This window comes from Artemia franciscana, unplaced genomic scaffold (assembly GCF_032884065.1).
Source record: "Artemia franciscana unplaced genomic scaffold, ASM3288406v1 PGA_scaffold_302, whole genome shotgun sequence".
Taxonomy (NCBI): domain Eukaryota; kingdom Metazoa; phylum Arthropoda; class Branchiopoda; order Anostraca; family Artemiidae; genus Artemia; species Artemia franciscana.
Genome location: NW_027062663.1, coordinates 100,559 through 124,398, shown reverse-complemented (window position 1 = coordinate 124,398; position 23,840 = coordinate 100,559). Strand labels below are relative to the sequence as shown.

At 32.0% G+C, this 23,840-nt stretch overlaps 1 long non-coding RNA gene across 1 annotated transcript; it reads right to left on the bottom strand.

Moving 5' to 3' along the window:
- Nucleotides 1-397: 397 nt before the first annotated feature.
- Nucleotides 398-22,050, bottom strand: LOC136041614 (uncharacterized). The gene is made up of 3 exons (XR_010621068.1): nt 21,943-22,050; nt 13,645-13,873; nt 398-574 (listed from the first exon to the last, which is right to left on the bottom strand). It is a non-coding gene; the product is annotated as an uncharacterized LOC136041614 (long non-coding RNA).
- Between the last annotated feature and the right edge of the window lie 1,790 nt (nt 22,051-23,840).

Sequence of the window (23,840 nt, the reverse complement as noted above, 5' to 3'; positions counted from 1 at the left end):
CCGTAGACCAACTTAATGGACGGTTAACTTAACTCACGTTTACATACAAACTTTTAACCAATGACTTGTAGCTTATATAAGCTCAAAAAACTGAACTTAAAATCAAGATATAAGCCTTTTTGATGTGTGACAAGCTTAGCTTCAATGAGACAAACCATAAAAAATGATGATAACACTACATTATACGACGATATACCACATCTTCTACTTACTGTTTTAATCCCACTGCCCATGTTTAGTTGAATATAGAATAAGAACTGACCGTAGTATCAATCACTATTTCCTCTTTTCAAATACATATCTAATTTAACTATGCAGTTTAATCGTAATCTCGACAATAAAAATATTCATAACTATTTTGGATTCTTCAGAAACTCATAAAGACTGTCAATTCATTTGTTACCAAAATCTGGTCTTTTGCACTTAACTCTTCCGAGTCTCTCAAAACCAAATGTGGTATTTTACTTCGACCATTAATTTTAGGTTTCTTTTAATCATCGGTGTTGGACTTGGAATTACCATTGGACTTAGCATATTAACCCTAGCTATTTGCTTTTTCTTACCTGGCTGTATGCTTCACAAGAAAAGCAGCAAAAATAAAGGTAAGAGTCACTCAACTAAAGAATTCGTCCACTGATCTCAAGTTTCAAAAAAAAGTCAAATAGTCACAATGACACAAAACAGCTCGTATGCTATTAGCAGTCTACACGGCATTTAAATGAGGTACAAGATATCAGTTAAAACCTCACCGATCATTCTATTGATTGAAAGTGTGGTAAGACATTCTTAAAATACCTTTAAAACTACACACCTTAATATCAGAGGTTTATTTGAATCAACTTTTGATTCCTTCAAAATAATTACGCCTTATACATGGGCGCTTCCGGGTGATATCATCCCTTTTAACAAAGACAAAACGAAAGAATAGTAAAGAAGAAAGAAAAAAAGGATAAAAACAACCAGTAAAAAAACGAGTTACTCTTTCATAATTGGTTGAAAATATCTTTCCCATTTTAGTTTCAGTGTTTGTTTTAAGGTTTGTTTTTTATGTTATACTTTGGATTTGTATTTCTATTTTTTTTTTATTTGCACTAAAGACGTTTGGAGACCCTAACTAAAGTATTTGTATAGTCCTTTTTGTTGTTTTTTTTTCAATTGCTGATTTTGTTCTCATTTGTCTCTTCTTTGCGGTCCTTTCGTTTTGTCATAATTAGCCAATGTCTTCTCAGGAATTATTTATAAAGAGGAGACAATCTTTTTTGTGTAACACAATAAATTACATTTACTTGCTTACTAGCACATAAGGTGAAGAGAAGGGGGAGCATCTGAGCGTGAACGGTAAATTTATTAGGGGGGCAGGTGCTTTGTTTTTACCGAGATTAAAACGAAAATATTCCCTACTTTTCTCTTTATATACGTTTTTACATGTCTTTTTGTTTCCCTAAAAAAAATTGGCCTTCAGACACTCGTGCCGACGACCGTAGGGAACATCCTCATAAAAACGAAAAGTCTTCGAAGAACTTGCCTTAACATCGTGAATGCGATAACCCTATAATCAAGTTTGATATATCAAACCCACTTGAATGTAAAAAGCGAGAGATGACTGATGAAATAGTAACTCACACTCAATAGAGTCTTGTATCAAGAAGCTCGCAGTAACAAACTATTAGTCAAAAAAGACCCTTCGCAATAGAAACCAAAAGTCTAAACAACGAAGTTTTGATTACAATATATGCAACGCCAAAATCTATTATTCATGCGAATTTTAAATATGCAAGTTGTATTCTATTTTATAAGTTGGTCATTATTGCTAATGGTACATAAGAAAATAGCATTATTTTAGAAACAGGAATAAAACTCCCTCAAACAATGTGTGATCTTGACGGGATTGGAGCACAAAAAGCTTTTGAACTTAAGGCATGGAACAACAGTAAAACTTAAAACGAACAAAATTCTTCTGTATATGAAGGGGGCTGCCCCTTCTTCAGCCTTGCTCTTTAAGCTAAAGTCTTAACAGTTCTTGAAAAATATTTCTCAATCAAACTCAACACCTCCTGGGTTTCAGCAGTCTTCCTTACACATTTGTGACAAAAAGTCTAACTTTAGCGTAAAGAGCGAGGATTGAAAAGGGGCAGTATAAAAAATGGGGGCTTGAGAAGGGAATAGTTCGCTTAGATTATAATACGCTCTTTACTTTCACTCGACTAGACTTTTTTTTTTATTGAATAATTGTTTTTTATTAGATTATGGTATATCATCAGTATTACTTTATTAATTTTCCAAAGCACCAAAATTAGCAATCGATATATCAATTGTTTTTGTACATTTACATTTTGTGAGTATCGAAAATAGTAAGCCATTTCCCTGTACTTTAGACCCAGAGAGTCCTAACGAAGGTAGCAAAGCATTGGATCATGCTTTACCGCTCACCGAGGTCACATCAGCACCACTAGCCAATATTTTTCCAGCCGCCATCTACATATTCCAGTAAAAATGGGTCACTTTTTTGCAAACCTCTTATAAAGCTCAAGTACTATCGCACATACAGCAACGCTTTCTTGTCGCTGATTATGTTCTTGATAATTAGTATCATGCTACTTAGTAATATATTGCTAGTTAGTATCTTGCTATTATTGATTACCCTCCACCTACCGTAAACACAAAATTGTTTAAAATTGCCAAAGACTGCAACGTCCTAATTAAAACTGACGCTCTTATGATTAGAGCTTTTCCCCAACCTTTACTCGTCTCACTCAAAAACTTTTCACATACTGCGTCTTGGAAAATTTCTGTGGCTGCCAATCACATCAAAATGTATTTTCTTTCAGTTTGCAATTTTTTCTTATGCGTCAATTCTTGGGAAGGTGTTTTTAAAACATTGTCTTACAATATATAGCCCATATAAAAGCTTACCATATTCTAGAGAAGATGTATTTCAATTTTAATATGTTTAATATGCTTTTGATGCGACCACAGTTTCTATTTATCAACAAGCAAAATCGGAACCAAATTGGAAAGCGAAGATTCTCGCCATTTTCTAATTCAGAATATTAGCACCTTAGATAATTTTCAAAGACTAGTTTTCGTCTCTTTCGAGAAAGAGGAATGTGGAAGGGGCACTTGATTCTGAATACTAAATTACAGAAATTCTACAAAGGAAGGTAATAAAATCTTATAAAATCTCTGCTTAGTCAAAGTTTTCCCTAGGTTTGTGTAAATGAAACAATTTATGAATAGCATGTAATTTTTGCCCTCTGAAGTTTAAGAAAACTATAAAAATTTATATGAAATCGGGCACCGTATATGATTAAAATAGCCCTCTTTCAAGTTAAACCTGATTCCCATCCATAGCTCCTTAGACTTTTGTCTCAGGGACTGAGAATTATGTCAAAAGGGACTAAAACCTGTCTTTGAAGGTTATCTAATGAACTAATGTTCTTAAATAGAAAATTGTGAGAACCTTTGCTTTCTACTTTGGTTTTGCGATAATTGCAACCATGATATACTGCGGAAATTTTTCTTTCAGCCCTTTCTTGTCACAATCTAATAAATAGAGATTCAGTAAACGTTTATTCTCATTATAAAAAGGATCAATAAGTCGTGCTAATACAAATCGATTCTAATGATGGGCTTCATCTGCAGCCATGGGTGGAATTTATACGCAAATTAATTTTGAAATCGTTTGTTTGATTTGTTTTTATTTTTTCAGTCACTTCTTCGCTTTCATACCATGAAGTAGATTCTCTTTTACTGTTTATTTCAAAGATTATATTTGATTGTGTTGTTTTTATAGTAGACTCTATATATTTTTTTAGTACTGTTGGTGGTTTAAGGGAGGTCTTTGCTGAAATATCTACTTTGTTTTTGTTATTCACTGGATGAAAATACAGTTCCATACATTTATACTAATTTCAATTATAAGGTCTAAAGCTTAAATTTTAACTTCATATTTTTCATCCAAGCATATTGAAGATTGAGCTTTTAAAATACAGACATATCCGTCCTAGCTGAGTGGTTAGCGCACTGGACTTGAAATCCTGAGAACGGGGATTCGATTCCTGGTGTTGCTGGTTATTAGCTTTGGAACGGGAGTCAATAGTTTGCCTCTATTAGCTCAGCCAGAGTTGACCCAGCTCCAAATGGGTACCTAGAAAATTCTGGGGGGAATATACGGGAAGCTTCGGATGATTTGCCCCCAACCATGCATTTTACTCCCGGCCAAAGGCAGTGAATCAAGAGATCGGTACCTGCGCAACGCCGACCATTGGTAAGCATGCGAGACAGTTTTTTTTTTTTTTTTAATGGACTCCTTCTCTTTATCTTTTATTTTTTATTTTATTTTTTTGTGGAGGGGGGGGGGGTGTTTGACGCAAGAATAAATCACAATCAATGCAGCAACGTTGACTTCGTAAGATGTATAATAAAAAATGAATAAACAGTTTTTCTTTTATCGCTTTCTTTCTAAAAATGTCCAAAGTTAAGAGCAGTTGAGACACTGAGAAAATTTTGTCCCTTATTTTTTTGTAATTTAATCAACTATCTACAAAAAGTCTTCCCAATTCTCTTGGTAAAATTGAAATGTTCTGGTTACCTCAGCATTGTCAGTGATTATCTTGTCTCCTGTAGTTTGACAAGCAAGAGAGAAATACTTGGAGACAGTTAGAAAAACAAATTGGATTGACTAAGGGTGTGTGTTCCAGAACTTAATTATCATTAATGATCATTAATTATCTGTTGTTATCTTCAGCCTAGAATGGCAGATAAAAAAATATATAGCCCCTAAAATGCTTATAGTACCTAGCAGGGGCTGTTATTGTAGTCCTTTTAAGGTTGTTATTAAGGTTGAAAAACCTTAAAAATAGTTTGAAGATCTTCAAATACTTCTCCTGTCAATAAACAGATTTTTGGGAATTTAGGAAGGAGTTTTTTAAATAATCACTGATGCAATAAGAAAAACAACTCTTAGGTAAATATTTTAAGGAGTAATTGGCATATTGGTAAAAGAAACGTTGGAAATTTTACTAAAAGCGACCTAGAATCTATTTTCTGGTTTTGCAAATTAAATATATTCCAACAGGACCGTTAAGCCTGAATGACAATATATTTTTACTTTTAGCAAATCCTCTGCTTTTTTATATATTTGACTTTTTATTAAAAGATTTAAAATATTTCGTCTCTATCGCTAGGATAGCATTTTCTTTTGATTTCTCTTGATTTAGAAAATCTCCTTGAAAAAAAGTCCCTAAGATGTATCATGGAACTTTGACATAAAACATATCCTTAGTAATAGGTATGTTTTATTTTTATCTACAATATAAATATAAATAAAAAATATACCATTAATAAATTATTGCACTAAAATGAAAGTCCTGAGGACTCGCGCTGCAAATTCAAACTCAAGATTATCCATTTTGCCTATCTTATAAATAAAAAACACCAACACATACACATAAACAAATACAACAAACTAGTCCTATTAAATGCTATTTACTGGTTTCAGCCCCCACCTCACCCCAAAAAACTGCGAAAAAAAACATCAAAAACCTCCCGCCCTTCAAAAAATATTAGTTCGAACTTAGATGCTAAGATATTAGATGCTTAGATATTAAATGCTAGCCGGCAGATTATTCCGAACAGAAGGCTCCAGATTACGAACCACATATGATGATCTGACTTTTTTTTTGTTTTTTTTTTCATGGCTTAAAAGTTAAATAGGCAAATATATTTTCCTTTTCTGATTTCTTTTTCAGAAATTAATGTTACGATCTTTATAAAAAAAAGAAAATTGTCAATTATGATGTTGTCTATTGTTAATCTATTAATTTGCGTGTGTGCGTGTGTGTGTGTGTGTAGCTCGCCCTTGGTAATTGATTTTTGTTCAGTCATTTCTTAGAAATTGCTAAATTTATTTGTATATTTTGTCCTAGATATTTTGTTTATTGTCTAGATTTGTTTTAGATTTGCTTACATATTACTTACGAATTTTTTTTTATTTTTTTAGCAGTTTACAGACTCGTATTCGATTCTCATAAGATCAGAGAAGCAGGAACATTTTCGAATATGTTTTATCTTCTATATATATAAAAATAAGTTGTCTTTGTGTGTGTGTGTGGCTGTCGAGTGACGTCATGTTTGTGTATCGACTGACGTCATGTTTCCGACTGACGAAATTGCAGACCGGGACATCGGGACACAAATGACGACCGGGACACCGGCACATAGGGAATATAAATGACGACCGCGATACTCAAAGAGAAAGTGACCGGGACACAAGGAATGTTGATGGTGATTAGCAATCACCATCAACAAAGCACCGGGACACAGGGAGTATAAATGACGACCAGGACATAAGTAAAAAAAAAACTAAAAAAACTAAAAAAAAGGTAAAAACTAAAAAAAACTAAAAAGAAAAAAAAAACTAATAAAAAAACTAAACAAGCTAAAAAAACTAAAAAAAAAACTAAAAAAGAAAAAAAGGAAAAAAAAGAAAAATAAAGGAGAAAAACAAAAAAAAATATAAATAAGAAAAAACTAAAAAGAAAAAAGAAAAAAAACTAAAAAAAAGTAAAAACCAAAAAAATACTAAAAAGAACAAAAGGGGAAAATACAAAAATTTATTTCATCATATACCATTTCAAAAACGAATGTATATACAGACCGGGACACCGGGATACAAATGACGACCGGGACACAGGGAATATAAATGACGACCGGGACACAGGGACACAACTACAACGGAGACGCCGGGGGGCACAGGGGGATATATAAATGACGACGGAGACACAGGGAATGTTCTATTAGCAATCACCATCAAAAAAGCTCAAGGGCAATCATTAGAATCATGAGGTATAACTAAAAAAACTAAAAAAAGGTAAAAAATTAAAAACTAAAAAAAAGACCAATTCAAAAACGAATGTATATACAGACCGGGACACAAATGACGACCGGGACACAAGGAATATAAATGATGCCCGGGACACTCAAAGAGAAATCACAGACTGGGACACCGGGACACAAATGACGACCGGGACACAAGGACACAACTACAACGGGGACGCCGGGGGGCACAGGGGGATATATAAATGACGACGGCGACACCGGGAATGGTCGATTAGCAATCACCATCAACAAAGCTCAAGGGCAATCATTAGAATCATGAGGTATAGATCTGAATACGGATTGTTTTCCCATGGACCATTATATGTTGCATGTTCAAGAGTCGGTAAACCTGACAATCTATTTCTATGCACAGACTATGGGACAGCAAAGAATGTTGTATATTCGCAAGTTTTACGTAGTTAAAAACATATATATATATATATATATATATATATATATATATATATATATATATATATATATATATATATATATATATATATATATATATATATCACAGGTGGGACATAGGGACACAAATGACGACCGGGACACCGGCACATAGGGAATATAAATGACGACCGCGACACTCAAAGAGAAAGCGACCGGGACACAAGGAATGTTGATGGTGATTAGCAATCACCATCAACAAAGCACCGGGACACAGGGAGTATAAATGACGACCAGGACATAAGTAAAAAAAAACTAAAAAAACTAAAAAAAAAGGTAAAAACTACAAAAAAACTAAAAAGAAAAAAAAATAAAAACTAATAAAAAAAATAAACAAGCTAAAAAAACTAAAAAAAAAACTAAAAAAGAAAAAAAGGAAAAAAAAGAAAAATAAAGGAGAAAAACAAAAAAATGTAAATAAGAAAAAACTAAAAAGAAAAAAGAAAAAAAAACTAAAAAAAAGTAAAAACCAAAAAAAACTAAAAAGAACAAAAGGGGAAAATACAAAAATTTATTTCATCATATACCATTTCAAAAACGAATGTACATACAGACCGGGACACCGGGATACAAATGACGACTGGAACACAGGGAATATAAATGACGACCGGGACACAGGGACACAACTACAACGGAGACGCCGGGGGGCACAGGGGGATATATAAATAACGACGGAGACACAGGGAATGTTCGATTAGCAATCACCATCAACAAAGCTCAAGGGCAATCATTAGAATCATGAGGTATAACTAAAAAACTAAAAAAAGGTAAAAAACTAAAAACTAAAAAAAAGACCAATTCAAAAACGAATGTATATACAGACCGGGACACAAATGACGACCGGGACACAAGGAATATAAATGATGCCCGGGACATTCAAAGAGAAATCACAGACTGGGACACCGGGACACAAATGACGACCGGGACACAAGGACACAACTACAACGGGGACGCCGGGGGGCGCAGGGGGATATATAAATGACGACGGCGACACCGGGAATGGTCGATTAGCAATCACCATCAACAAAGCTCAAGGGCAATCATTAGAATCATGAGGTATAGATCTGAATACGGATTGTTTTCCCATGGACCATTATATGTTGTATGTTCAAGAGTCGGTAAACCTGACAATCTATTTCTATGCACAGACTATGGGACAGCAAAGAATGTTGTATATTCGCAAGTTTTACGTAGTTAAAAACATATATATATATATATATATATATATATATATATATATATATATATATATATATATATATATATATATATATATATATGTATATATATATATATATATATATATATATATATATATATATATATATATATATATATATATGTATATATCATGAAAAGAGAAATCACCAATGCTACAGCACAAACACAAAAAAAAAAAAAAAAAAAAAAAAAAAAAAAAAAAAAAAAAAAGAGACAGAAGGAGAAAAGGAAGACTGTTTTCCTAAATTAGTGATTAATATAGACCAGCACTTGAATGAGGCCTTAACCCTACTCATCCATACAATCACATAGGTCAAACAGCATAGCCACACACAATCAACCATAAAGAATAATCCATGGACAGGCAGTCATGTCGTCAATAAGTATAAGTCTTCATTTACCGAACAATAGAAAAAATAGTATAGACAAATAATTCAGAGGCAACACCCAACATAAGGGCTCATCAGGAGAATACACTGGCCTATATAGGGTTTCGCCACTCTAAATTCTCTACCCAGCACAGTGTTGTGGCTACCACAGAATATCCATGGCATCCCCGCGTCAGGTATCACCCCGAAAATACATGCCTATGAAAAAAAAACAGCAAATGTAAAACAACCAAGTAAAACCAAAACAAGCTTATCCTGTTAATATATCCCTCCCTTTAGCAACAATAGGTAAACTAAATATTATAAATTTTACCAAATCACAAATATTAACACATTGCAAAAAACCTGAATGAACTAAACAATTATAGAATTCATCTTTACCATGTGGCTAATTTTTACAAAAAAATCCGCTCAATTAGAAACACAATTCAAAATAAATGGAGCTGTGACAACATTTCTCGAACCTCCGAAATTAGTTAAAAATTTCTTTAAGTATTTCTAGATAATTCTTTTGATATTTATTAAAAAGTTCGTTATAATGAAAACTAAATTTTTTAAATTGCCAAGTTAATTTATTTGCAGAAAAACCTCTTGATATCAATTTTTGGCTTAAGATTTTACATCTATTTTTAAAATCAATATAATTACTACAAATCCTTGCATAACGAAGTAACTGTGAGAAAAACGCTGAATACGTGATATTTGAGTGTATATTACTTTCAGGGAATGGGAAACTAATCACTTCAAAATCAAAATCATCCGTTTTATTATACATTTTAAAACTTAATTTATTATTATCACAAATATTAATATTTAAATCTAAGAAATGATCTTCATGACCAGCGCCATGACTAGGCTCAAGAATAAGCTCTGATGGATATATATTTTTAGAAATATCAATGAAATCTTTACAATTTAAGACCAAAATATCATCTAAATATCTTTTATTATTTGACAAAGCATGTTTTAAATTAATTGGATTATTCTTATCCATCATATATTTATATTCTAGTTGACTTAAAAACAAATCAGCTATAAATGGGCTGGCATTCCCCCCCATGGGAATTCCTATAATTTGCTTGTACAAATCACCCCCAAATCTTATATAAGTATTGTATAAAACAAATTCCAATAACTCAAAAATCATATCCAAGCTGTAACATCTCAAGTTAACTGTAGTATTAAAGCAGTTTGTCCATATGGCTTTTTTATTATAACTGTCTATTTTTAAGAACCTTTTACTAGATAAGAGGAAAGATTTCTTTATAACAGTTTTTAAATTATCAAACACTAAATTAAGTGATAAATTAGTATACATTGTCGCAAAATCGAAAGACTCAATTCTTTTAGCTGAAACCATTGTTAAAGAATCTATCACCTGCAGTGAATTATTAACACTCCAATATGGATTAAAATTCGAAAATTTTCTAATACCAGAACAATAGGTTTTAAGTTTATTTACAATTTCCTTTAAAACTAAAGAGAGGTCAGTAGCAGTAATGCGGGTTGGACATTTAGCTGCTCCAGCCATAAACCGTGGTTTAGGGGGATTCTTATGTATTTTTACAGTCCAATAGAGGAAAGGGAACTTTTTATCATTGTCATTTATTTTAATATTAAAATTTTTAAAAAGTATTTCTTCAGTCTTTTCAATTAAATTCTCATCCTCTATATTTACCTTTTCATAAACATTAGTTGTGCATAACTCCCTTTTTAAGATATCACAATACAGCTTCTGACAAATTATGGCAAAATTATTATTAGCTTTATCCACTGGCACAATTACAAATTCATTCTTTAGATTAGCAATTGCTTGTTTAATCTTCGCATTATAAAATAATGATTTAGTGTTACTATTTTTTAAGTTGGAATATATTTTATTTCTTACTCTACTAATAATTAAATTCTTCCAACTTTGAAAACTCTCTTTATTTTTATTCTCTTTCTTACACCACTTATCAATAAATAAATCAAAATCATTTTCCAAGCCATCAAGAACACTCGATGGTTTCAGATGATGAGAAAGACGGAAATTAGCCCCTTTATTCATTATAATTTGAAGATCATCTTGCTTTATTATTGACAAGTCCCCTGTTATAACATGTTTGTAAGTAGGATTTACAAATGGGCCAAGTTGCTTACAATTACAAACCGGTTTCCAATTTATATCGCTATCTACTTTTTTTAGTATTTAATTATAATTAAAAATAATTTGCCCAATAGTTTTTGAAAATTTATAAGTTAAAACTAGACTATCATTATAATTTAAATTACTAGGAAGGGCCTGTTTCACATGCCTCTGATTTAAAATTTCTGGTAAATTAATATCTTCAATCTGCTTACAAGTAAAATTAATAGGTAAATTTAATCTGTTATCCTTATTACTAATCTTATCGAACTTTTTCTTTTTTGAAATAAATTTCGTTTTAGTTAGAATGCAAATTGTATCACATATTACACGCGCGGGGGGGGCTTGGGGGGGGGGGGGCGAAGCGCCCCCACCAACTAGGTGTTGGGGTGGCGCGAAGCGCCACCCCAACAGCTAGTATGATATATAAACATTCTTGTCAGATATTCACATATGGCAACTGTATAGCAAAGAACAGAATAAAAGAAAGAGAGTGACGGTGCAGCATCTGTAGTTACAAATTACGAGTGTTATATTTTTCTTAAAATTATGATTTAATTCATGAAGAGTTATTATTAGACATAACATTTTCTTAATACCACCAAGTAGTGGTTTTTAAAACGAAAATATAATAAAGATGTTTTTAGTAAACGTTTTTTACTAATAATTTATTAATAATTTAGTAATAATTATTTTTATGTTTTTAGTAATAATATTAGAGAAAATTTATATTGACCAAGACTCAACCAAAATTTCTATCACTTCATGGAAATATCAATCTAAAAAGTAATTCACAACCTGGTTTTTTATTTATAAGATTTTGTATGGTGTATTATCTTAATTAACCGCTGATGTCTTATCTTAGAATTTTCTTTGTTAAAGCTGCATCGCCATCTTATGGAAACTAACACACTAGATACAAGTGAAAGAATCCACAAATTGAGTACCAATAAGCGTCACTCTTTAATTAAACAATAAGAAAAAAATAATAATCATTCTAGGATTTAGTTTATACACGAAATGGAGTTAGCAGGAGAAATTTTTTACAACAGTATAGTTTTGAAACTATTTTTTTTAACTCACACAAATATTCTATTTTTAGAAAAAAATGTATATCGAACAGAGAATAAATCATCAATTATTTTGGTACAACATAACGCTTTTTCGGAGTCTGGTAGTATGTATTCAATTGCTACAACGAACAATAGTTCTAATGCAACGTCGAAGTCATCTGGAAATTCGATTGGTAATCCAATCGCATTATTGTCAAAAAATCATTACGGTTTCGGGGCTGTTTTGAGGTCTACTTTACCAAGGGCTATAACTAGACCAGGATCAATTGGAAAAGTTATTAGTATATGGGAATCTGAAGGTACTTGTTCTTTTTTACTAAGATTTATGGAGTGTCCCTTAAAGATTAGATCATTGATTTAATAAATAGGAAACTACATAATAATAAAAGGCATTTCTATATGGGAGTCTAAAAGGAATAATTCCCTTCTTTTCTAAGGTACATGAAGTATCTCTCATGGAACATGCTATCATTTGATTTATAAAACAGCCAAATAAAATCTTTTTGTGATAGAAGCAGAGAGAGAAATTGAAACTTAAATCAATCCTTTTTTATTGCATTGCGGCCCTATGCAACATACATCTATAGAACTTGCATAAAATGAAGATGACAAATTTTTTTCTTTAATTATGTCTCCATGATATTCCAGCAACTTCCTAGAGCTGGTGAAAAAAAAAAATAAGAAAAAGGAGAAGCAGTGGTGTAAACCTATGCTAAAATATCCTTTAGTGGCTTTTTTGCATAATTTGGAAAACTAAATACCTAATTAAAGCTTTTTAACTATGGTGATTCCGACGGTTTATTTTGAGCTTGCCCTGTTTTTGTTTTGATTTTCAGCTGGCCTAATTTTTATTTTGTTTTGATTTTGAGCTGGCTCTGTTTTCATTTTTGTTTTGAATTTAAGCTGGCCCTGTTTTTATTTTGTTTTGACTTTGAGCTGGCCCTGTTTTTCTTTTGTTTTGATTTTGAGCTGGCCCTGTTTTTAACTTGCTTTGATTTTGAGCTAGTCCTGTTTTATTTTGTTTTGATTTTGTTCTAGCCCTGTTTTGACCATGGTAAATTCAATGGTGTACGACGGAAAGTCTCAATTCCTGGTGCAATATGCCACCTTACGCTGATGTTGTCAAGGCAAATCTTATGCTAAGCATTTTTTTTCATGCAATAGTTTTTGTTCTCAGAACGTGTATTTTAGTTCTCTTTTACTGGGGGGAAGGGTCTGGGTGGGAGATTTTACTAGAATAGGATTGGTGAGCTTCCAGGTAAGAATTTTCAACCGTAGAGATTATAACTCTACCTTTTTATGGCCTCGTTTCAAATCTAGAAAACGAGGCCAAATTATGACATTTTTGGTGCCATGTACCAAATTAAGATGTTATTGCCAGAAAGATTCTGCCAAATGGACGTTGACATGATTAAGAGCTTTAAATTATTTCGTAAAACGTATCTCTATAATTTTTCAGAAGCCTAAAAGTTCTGAGAGTTAGCAGACAATTTATAAAACTTACCAAGATGGCTGGAAATTGGATGACCTCCAAAAGAACAAAGCATTTAACAATTCTGGTGATTAATCTCCTCTTGAACTCCCTAATCCCAACGAAATTTTTTAAAAAGAGTCTCTTCCAAAGTCGCTGCACAGCTTGCAATGTATTGACTAGTAAAACTTCGTGGGGAACATCGTATTGAAATAGATGATAATCATTTATCCAAGAAAAAGACCTGAGCTTGGAAAGTTACCTAAAATACAAAAACAAACTTTGGTACTCCAAATAATAGTTGAATTTGAGCTTTACTTGTCAGGAGCCATGCCTTGAATACTCCAAGCCATGTCCAAAATTCTTAAATTTAGAATACCTGTGTCATTCATAAACGTATGAAAACAAAGAAAGGGAATAAAAATGAAAAGAGAAAAAACAAATAGGTGAAAAAACGAGGATTTTATCAGCCAGTAGCTAAATATGAAAAACAAGCAAATATTTCGACAAGGACCTCCGCCAAGTCGTCTTCAGTGCTAAAAGAAAACAAAGAAAAAAAAACACCAGCAAAATCTAACCTTTATAAGTGAACTACACGAGAGGAAGACAGACACTGACTCAACCAACAAAAAACCAAGTTTAAATCAATGAAAGAGAAGTTACCAATTAGATTGAATAAGTATCCTTTGCCTTGCAACAGATTTCGCCTGTCTACAATTTTGGTTTTCATTAGATATGCGGACAGGTTGTCTTTGAGCACTGAGGACGACTTGGCGGAGGTCCTTGTCGAAGTATTTGCTTGTTTTTCATATTTAGCTACTGGCTGATAAAATCCTCGTTTTTTCACCTATTTGTTTTTTCTCTTTTTATTTTTTATTCCCTTTCTTTGTTTTCATACGTCATGCATAGCCAGTATGGTCTCAGAATGTATTTACGTCATTCGCAAATAAACAGTAAACGTTAGTGCTAACCTTAATTTTCCTTATGTAGACTACAATCAAGTTGTAACTTGCATAAATCAATGGTGGCCTGACTATAGTTAACAAGGGCCATCAGTGGTAGGTTAGTTTGCTTCTTTTCATTTTAACTCATAATTTAAGTTTTCTTTTTATGTAGTACAGTAGACTCCAAGCCGAGTTTTAAAGTGTACATAGCCCTGTAATACTATAGCCAGATTATATACAAACTATTTCAAAAAATAGCTATCATTTGACGTTTAAACTTGTCTTAATTAGTTTTATGTAACGTATAATAAAAATATTTCTCGATTGGCTAATTTTGAGCACATTAAAAATTGACATAATCCTCAAAACCCAATCGCCAAAAAACAACTTCAACGAGATTTTCTTTAAATTACGGCCTAAAAGGCATTTCTTAAACTTTATTAAAGGAATAGATTGTTTGGTTGTTTTCTCTGTTGATATGTTCCATAGATCTTGTTTTTTTTTTGTTTTTTTTTAATCCTAAATTTGTAAAATGGTTTCTATAAGACTGCATTAGCTTTTCACTTTTACCAGTGATTAAAGTTTTTTTAAGCTACACCACTAAGCTTCTGTGTAATCTCAGTATATGACCAGACACCGAAAACAAATGTGCATGCCAAAATATCAAATGGGGGGAGGGTAAATTTTTTTGATCCCACCTAACCAGTTACTTATAATTTTGGTGGTAAGCCTTTGGTAAGGTTGAAAATTCTCATCATTGAAACACCCTGAATTGTATCTTAGAGCAATGTTGCATCTAACGACAGTCCTGAAACAATGAAAGGAGCACATTGTAGTGTTTTCTCACAACATAATGTGTGTACGAGTGTTTGTAGTAACATAATGTGTATTATTTGACCAAATAGCTTATTATGCTGACCATTTCTCTACAATAGCATATATTTGCAACAGCCCTTCCTTTTCTACCATATGAGTAAGCAAAAATTATAAAACATTACTATTCCTGAGCTTTGATGCATATTATCTTCTTATTTAGCGATATTTTATTTTAAGTCTAGAGGATTAAACGCTTATTAAGACACAACTATAAGAAATCTCGGACGTTTTGTATATAGTTTATTTCATAGTATTACAAAATTACAAATTACAATTACAAAAATTATATAAAATATCTAAAAAATATGGTTTGTAAAAATTACAAAGCATCAATTGTATCCTTCTCCTGAGAAGTTGTTTCTTTGCGACATGCTACATCTGTACGTAACAACCTTGTTATTATCTTCCAAGACACAGAGGAGACATTAATTTGATAATTGGCGCAATCTTTTCCATACTTTATAGAGAACTGGGCAGCATGTTTTTTCTTATGTCAGTACCATAATAATTATACAGAAACGGGAATAAAAAAGAAATTATTCGAGTTGAAGATACACTTGGGATAACATTGTATATTAATTTTATGTCTCTAAGCAGTCTTTAAGGTCCATTCGCACTTCATTATCTTCCAAAAATTTTGAGTTGCCTTTCATAGCGATGACGAAACCAATTTTGAACGTGGCTTAGATTTAAATATTTCAAATGCACTCGATTTCAGATGTTTCAATTTTGAAATTTTTCGATCTTTAACGTTGCGACAACACTTATGACTTACTATCTGTATTATGACTTACTTTCTTTATTTGATTACAGAATATAATATTAAAATTGTAGCATGATAGTCATTTAAAGAGAATTAGTTTCTTTTTTCTTACTTTTTGTCTTGTACTAAGAAATTCTTAGGAACTAGCAAAAGTCTATGGAGTTCCAGGGGTGTCGTTGCTACTGTTTAAAAGAAAAAGCTTAACATTAATTCCCTCTTCTTCAGCGGCACCAAATGTGTATGGAGGGAAGGAGTTATTTTGATTCCTTAAATTCCCCCACTAGATTTGAAGAATACCCTTTTCTCGTGTTTTCATTTAAAAATTTCCTTATTTGGTGTTTACATTGTAAATAAACGAAAAAATCCCCCTGGATTCTAAGGAAAATATTTTGCGCCCCACTCCAATATTTTCGTAAATTGGCACCACCTTTCTTCTAGAATTTGTCCTTCTTAACATAGGTGTTGAAACTAACGAGAAGCAAAATTAGCCCGACCATTGAAAGAGCGAATGTCAACGCCATCTAGCATCTGCTAACCCCTGAATTCGGCCGGATTTCGATCTTAAGTTTAGTTGAACTACAGTCAACTTCAAACGAATTAACCCTCCACAGCTATAGCATCTCTGGTCGTTTTGCATTGAAACTCTAACTGATTTTTAGTACCTCTGGTCACTGAGTAGAGTCAACACGCACTCACTTAAGGATATTGGGAATTCCAACTAAGGGTTTTGGTATTTCTGAAAAAAGTAACCAGGTTTTTTGAAAAGTACTCAAATTAAGTTTACCTGGGAAATTTTTCTGACAATTCAACCTTTGTATGACAATTCAACCTTTGTCTTAATAGCAAAGATACAAAACTTTCAATGTCCGTAACCTTGTCGGAAGCACAGACAGAACTACGGTTAACTTAACTGTAGTCAAATCAACAACCGTAGATAAGGGTATGATCACACTCCTTTATGCCTTTTCAATTCAATCATGGCGATCTTTATCAGTAGTACTGATAGTATTTTTTACTTCAAATCGTAAACCTTAGAATTTTCCATGACAAAAGTATTTCTTATTGCTCTTATTAGTGATCCTACCGCACAAGAGATCCCACGCTTCGATGTCTTTACGTTGTTCGCTTGAGTTCTGGATGTCCAATGTTTTCCATGTTCTTTGCCCTTTACTAAGCTTCGACTCAAAAAAATTGTTGCGAACCTGTAACTGAACTGTTATTAGTACATTCTTTAAATATCAGTTTAATTATTATTATTTCAATTCCCCTTCTAAGAAATACAAACTTGTTCAGGCACATAGGCATGTTAGAGGAGATTTCCAAATAAGCAAAAGGAATGTAATATCCCCTAAGATTGTTTAAAGTGATAAAAAAACAAGACGTCTAAGATTCAGGTCTAGAACCCTCCCCCTTGCATATTTGCCTTGGTCTGTAATGCCAATAACTTCAAAATTTTCCAGATATTACTGATTGTCAAAGCCTCTTGAACAGTTTACTGCTAGCTGACTCAAATCCATCTTCTGTTGTACCGATGCAGCCAACTGTCAACTCAACTTTCACAGGGTAATTTTTATCTTTTATTCTCTAAAAAGATTCACTAATCAGCAAACTATATGAAATATTCTTGTACTTTCTTTTAAACTGTTTTTAAATGCTTTCTATGATTTTCAGACAGCCCTAGACCGTACAGCTTAACCTACACTTGGTTTAAAGTTTGGTTGTCTGGGAGTTGAGTTTGGATTTGTCCTATTGTTTTAGAGGTGAATTTTGTGAAGTCTGTGAGGTTGAGCAGTGAGCTTGAGTTGAATGGTGCTGAGCTGAATATTGTCAAATGGTGTCATATTCGTACAGCTCATGATGGTAAGAAAGAGCTATTAAGGACGGCAAAGGAAGTTCATAGTCTTCATGTCAATATTTTAAGTCGAGAAATCAGGAATGTATGCACAGAATATAAATTGAACTTGATTAGACCCAAGGAACAGTGAGAATAATGCTAAGAATTATCATTAGTCTTCATCAGTATTCAAAGAAGAAAAAGTAAATAATTCTTTAATGCCTTGTGCTTTTTGAACCTGAACAAAAACTCCTAAAAAAAATGTTGTTCATATGACGAGATAAAAAACACCCAATTTCATGTTTCATTTTTTGGACGGGGGCGTATATAACGGCCACGACACCAAGCTCTTACAAGTATTTCCAAGTAAGTCATTGAGTTTATTTTACGTTCTTTTTTGCATGTTTTGAATTTCCAATTTCTAAAAAGAATTAGAAGTGGCCCACAAGAAAAGCCTGTGTTAGCAGCTAAAGAAATTTATGCTTACACAGGCCAGGAATTTATTTTATGTGTAACCCAGTAAATTTATTTTCTTCGGTTGGAGGGGTGTGTAAAACCTTAGTAGCTGACATTTGTCATCTGTAAGCTGAATTGAAGATATGCGGCTAATTGCATGTACAATTATACACTTCAATCAACCTGCATATCAGAAGAAAAATATCAACATAAAATAAAAATATCAGAGGGCTATATTCATCATATGTTTATAACGGCGATTAAACCATAACAAGATATGAAAAGGAACGGTGATTTTCTTTTGAAAGGTTTGAATTTTGTGCGTTCATTCCCATTTTGGCAATAATACTCAGTAATTATTCTAAGCTTTTTTTTTCAGTTGAATCATTTCTCCGAGAGTGGAAGTAAGCTCAGTGGAAAGACCCAAAGCTTTTCAGCTAGAAGAAGCTTTTAGTTCAACCAAATTCTGAGATTACAAAAGGAACTTCGGCAAATAAAAAATAGCTCAACTATGTTTTGAGCTTTTAATGAACTTTTAAAGCTTCATATTCTATGAAATAAAATGAAGTAGTGTTTATGTGTGCAATTAAAAAGACCAAAAAACAACAGCATTTATCTGGCATACGATCACTAAAGATGCATAAAACTTGAGCTTTAATTTTGAAGTCCTATATAATGCAAGAGCTGTTCTGGTTTTGTAGTTTGGGTTTCCAAAGTACTATAGATTGTCGAAGTCTTTTTTTCTGTATTAGCAGGTATGTACAGTGCATGAAAACAAAACATCTACATGAATTTGAGATACTTTATGCAGTTCAATATGTTCAAGAACATGACTGAACTTCATTAATTTGTGTTATTACCATTTTTGTATTATCAAGTCTGTGTAAATAAATTATTTTTTACTCGTTTTTCTTGGTGACCATTTTCGGAACCATATTTCATATTAAGCTCTGCCACCTTTTCCAATTTCCATGAATTTGTTTTAAGTTAATTGCAACCATTTCTAGAATATACTAAACATTTTGTTTGATAAAATGTTTTCAGGGCAACCTGTTCCTAAACGTTTACAATTGGTATGTTTTTTCAAAACATTCTAAGCTTTAAATCTGTCGAAAACAAATTCGTCTTTATGCCATCTACTGGTACAGGACCTTTATGTGTCCTACCACTAATCTCCTAAGTATCATAACGCACAATTTATGGATTATTAATTTTATTATCATCCTCTCATTCATCAGCTACATTGTCAATTGCATCATCTTCCAGGTTTTCACATCAGTTAGTAATATTAATCTAATCTTCTTCCTTGAGAAGATATGTCGAAGAACGGTTTGGATGGTATCCAGTGGACTTAATTAGAATTTAATTAGAATTAGTTAGACGTTAATTTCATTAATTAAAACAAAAAGAAAACCCTTGATACAGAAGGTTCCAAAGGTGGTTCCAAACATTCTAGTTTATAACAGGCCGGATGGTTCGATATGGAAAACTGATTTGATTTGAGTTATTTTGATTTTACACTAAAACGATGTGAATTACAAAACTTTAGACATTGCGCTAGTTTGGCTTAGCTCGACCTCCAAATCAGTTTCACCAAGTTTAAGTCACGTATTTTCATTAGTATTCTGTTTGAAATACTGACACCAATTGTTATTCACTAATGAAAATGCGAGGAGACCAAAAGTTACTATGCATGAAAATTTGTCTGTATTAGAATAGTTATTAAAAATAATAATACAAAAATTAAAGTAAAAAATATAACTTAAAAAAAATTAGAACAAGTACAACTTAAAAAAAATACAAATTTGAACAGGAAAAGGACAAAGGACGCTACTCCAATGTGGCAAATTCATGATTTTATGCTTCAAAATAGTTATAGAATAAGAAGTCCCTGTTATCAAGGATGAATAATATATTCTATGAGCTTCTCTTTAAAAAAGATTGGCTATTCAGAATTCCTAATTTGTTCTTGATTTAAGCCTATTTGCGGTAAAAGGAATTTGACATCTTACTAAAAATATAGCTCTTTTACAATTCACCGAGGGGGTCTATATGTTCCTGAACGAGCTGAAATATAAGCGAATCAGTGTGAGAGAGTGGCAACACTATGTGAATAGTAAAATTAATCACTGGAGACTGAATATCATCATGCCAATGACAGAACTTCCAATCTTGAGGTTGACTAAGGCTTGGTGTATTAAGAAATAAGAACAAAGTTTCTCTTTCTGAAAGACTTTCAAGCCATTTAGGGAAATTAAGGAAGGTACCAAGAATTCTAATAGCTTCATTTTGTTTTATCTGGAGATGTTTAAAATGAATAGGAAATATTTAAGTAGATAATAGTCAATATCTTAAGTATGATTCACTTAATGAATGATAAAAAAATTATTGATTCGAGAGGGAAAAGCATAAATTATTCAATGTAAACAACTTAAATTTTGGATAGTTTTAAATGTAGATGATCAGAATGGCTACTAAAAGATAAAAATCATCAAGAATAATTATCAAACTCGTCTTATTCTACTCCCAGAAATAACTAGCTCATCATTTCCAATCTTAATAAATTCCGTGCTTAGATTTCCTAACAATGAAATAATGAAAATCCAATAATGAAAGGATTTTAGTTTCAACAGAAACTATTGTATCATCCGCAAACATAACTGCTAGGCTATTCATATGGGATAAACAATTAGTAAGATCATTTATATAAATTAAAAATAGTAATGGTCCATAATAAACCCCTGGGGCAAACCAATATCATCCAGAGAATTAGGCTGAGACAGATGACCCAAAACTTAAACTTCAGTGTTTTGCAAATACGATCCAGTACTTTTCCGAGGATTCCTCAATTATTCATTATATCAAACAAACAAAAAATGATTTAGAGTATTGATGCTGTTTTAAATCATAAAATATTCATAATTCTTGATTAACGTTATCCAATTAGTCATTAATTTTTAAGTGAAAGGGATATAATTGCTTTTTCAATTAAACCATGCTTTTTAAATTAAACGACCGGACCAAATTCCAAACTGTCTTCTGATTTAAAAAATATATACCCAAATAAATTCAAATTCTTCTTTTCGTAATATTTGTTCTAAAACCTTTTACAACAGAAAAATTATGGCATTAGTTCTGTAATTATTAACATTAGTCTTATTATCTTTTTTTATACACTGGGATACCTCAGGCTTTTGTCCATCTGGTAGGAAACACCCCTGATAATAAAAAAACACATTTAAAATATAGACAAACGGTACAGCAATAAATATTCTTTAACCAATAATAAAACCATAATAATAAAAATGTACATAATTTAACCTGGTAAAAAATTCACAAGAAAAAAGTCATTCAAAGATAGGTAATGAGCTCCATTGAACCCAAGTTGAGTGGAAACAAAGCCAAATTATCATTCAAGCTTAGAATAAATAGTAATGACTTCTAATGAATTAACGAACCTTGAAAGTTGCGATGAACTACAGTAAATCTTGAATTGAGACCAAAAAGGACCAGAGATGACCACAAATAGAAATATTAGTGATGCTCTTTCAGCCCTCTAAGGCCAGAGTGTTCTTTGTGTTTTACTGAAAACAAAATAAATTTCAAATATTTTAAGGTTAATAAATACAAAATTTCTGAGACTTCCAGGAATGGATATCAATATATATTAAACAGTCAGCATGTTTTTTTTTCAGTCAGTTTCAGTAATTTTAGTTTTTCATGTTGATTTTCTTTCTATTTTTTGTTATTCTTGTTAATTTTTTTTTAATATTGCACTAATCGAGGCAAAAATTGTTTCCAATAAAGCATAAACAACGGTCTGGCATTTAGAAGGCTTAGGGATGGTTTGTCCTAGTTTGGTTTGTGGTAACTGCTGTTCGTCTTAAGCTTGACTAGATCTTTCAGTGTAATTTCTGTAGATCTTTGCTTTCACATTTGTTGACAGTGGTTTCAGTTGATTTTAAGTTTCAATTAATATTTTGGTACTACATTGAACATTTACAATGGGTTAACAGCATAATTGAAAATGTAAACATTATGTTAACAACTTTTAACAATTGTAAAAAGACTTTTGACAGGGTTGATTTTGAATTGATTTTGTATAGACTTAATTATTTGGGTATCCGGGAAAGCTGTCTTCAATGATTCAGTCATATTTGCATAGAAAATCAATGTGGGTAGTTATTAATGACACTACAGGTGTTCCAGTCCAAGTCGATTGTTGAGTCTCACAAGGTTCTCTTTTGGGACCATTTTTATTTCTAGTGCATTTTGATACGTTAAGTTTATATCTTCCTGGGGCAATTCTTGCAACAGGCACATGCAACACAGCAATGACAGTCGCAGAGGCAAACTTTCAAGATCTCGTAACTCACATAGCTGATGTCCTACTGTACCTTAATACAATTAATAGCCTTAGCTATCTAGGTGTTAATGTGAGCAGCATTAACTACCTGATCTTTAATCATACTAGTGCACAATAAAAAAGCTATATGGATAAATTGCTTTAATACTACAGTTAACTTGAGATGTTACAGCTTGGATATGATTTTTGAGTTATTGGAATTTGTTTTATACAATACTTATATAAGATTTGGGGGTGATTTGTACAAGCAAATTGTGGGAATTCCCATGGGGGGGGAATGCCAGCCTATTTATAGCTGACTTGTTTTTAAGTCAACTAGAATAAAAATATATGATGGATAAGAATAATCCAATTAATTTAAAACATGCTTTGTCCAATAATAAAAGATATTTAGATGATATTTTGGTCTTAAATTGTAAGGATTTCATTGGTATTTCTAAAAATATATATCCATCAGAGCTTATTCTTGAGCCTAGTCATGGCGCTGGTCATGAAGATCATTTCTTAGATTTAAATATTAATATTTGTGATAATAATAAATTAAGTTTTAAAATGTATAATAAAACGGATGATTTTGATTTTGAAGTGATTAGTTTCCCATTCCCTGAAAGTAATATACACTCAAATATCACATATTCCACGTTTTTCTCACAGTTACTTCGTTATGCAAGGATTTGTAGTAATTATATTGATTTTAAAAATAGATGTAAATTCTTAAGCCAAAAATTGATATCAAGAGGTTTTTCTGCAAATCAATTAACTTGGCAATTAAAAAAATTTAGTTTTAATTATAACGAACTTTTAAATAAATATCAAAAGAATTATCTAGAAATACTTAAAGAAATTTTCAACTAATTTCGGAGGTTCGAGAAATGTTGTCGCAGCGCCATTTATTTTGAATTGTGTTTCTAATTGAGCGGATTTTCTTAAAAATTAGCCACATGGTAAAGATGAATTCTATAATTGTTAAGTTCATTCAGGTTTTTTGCA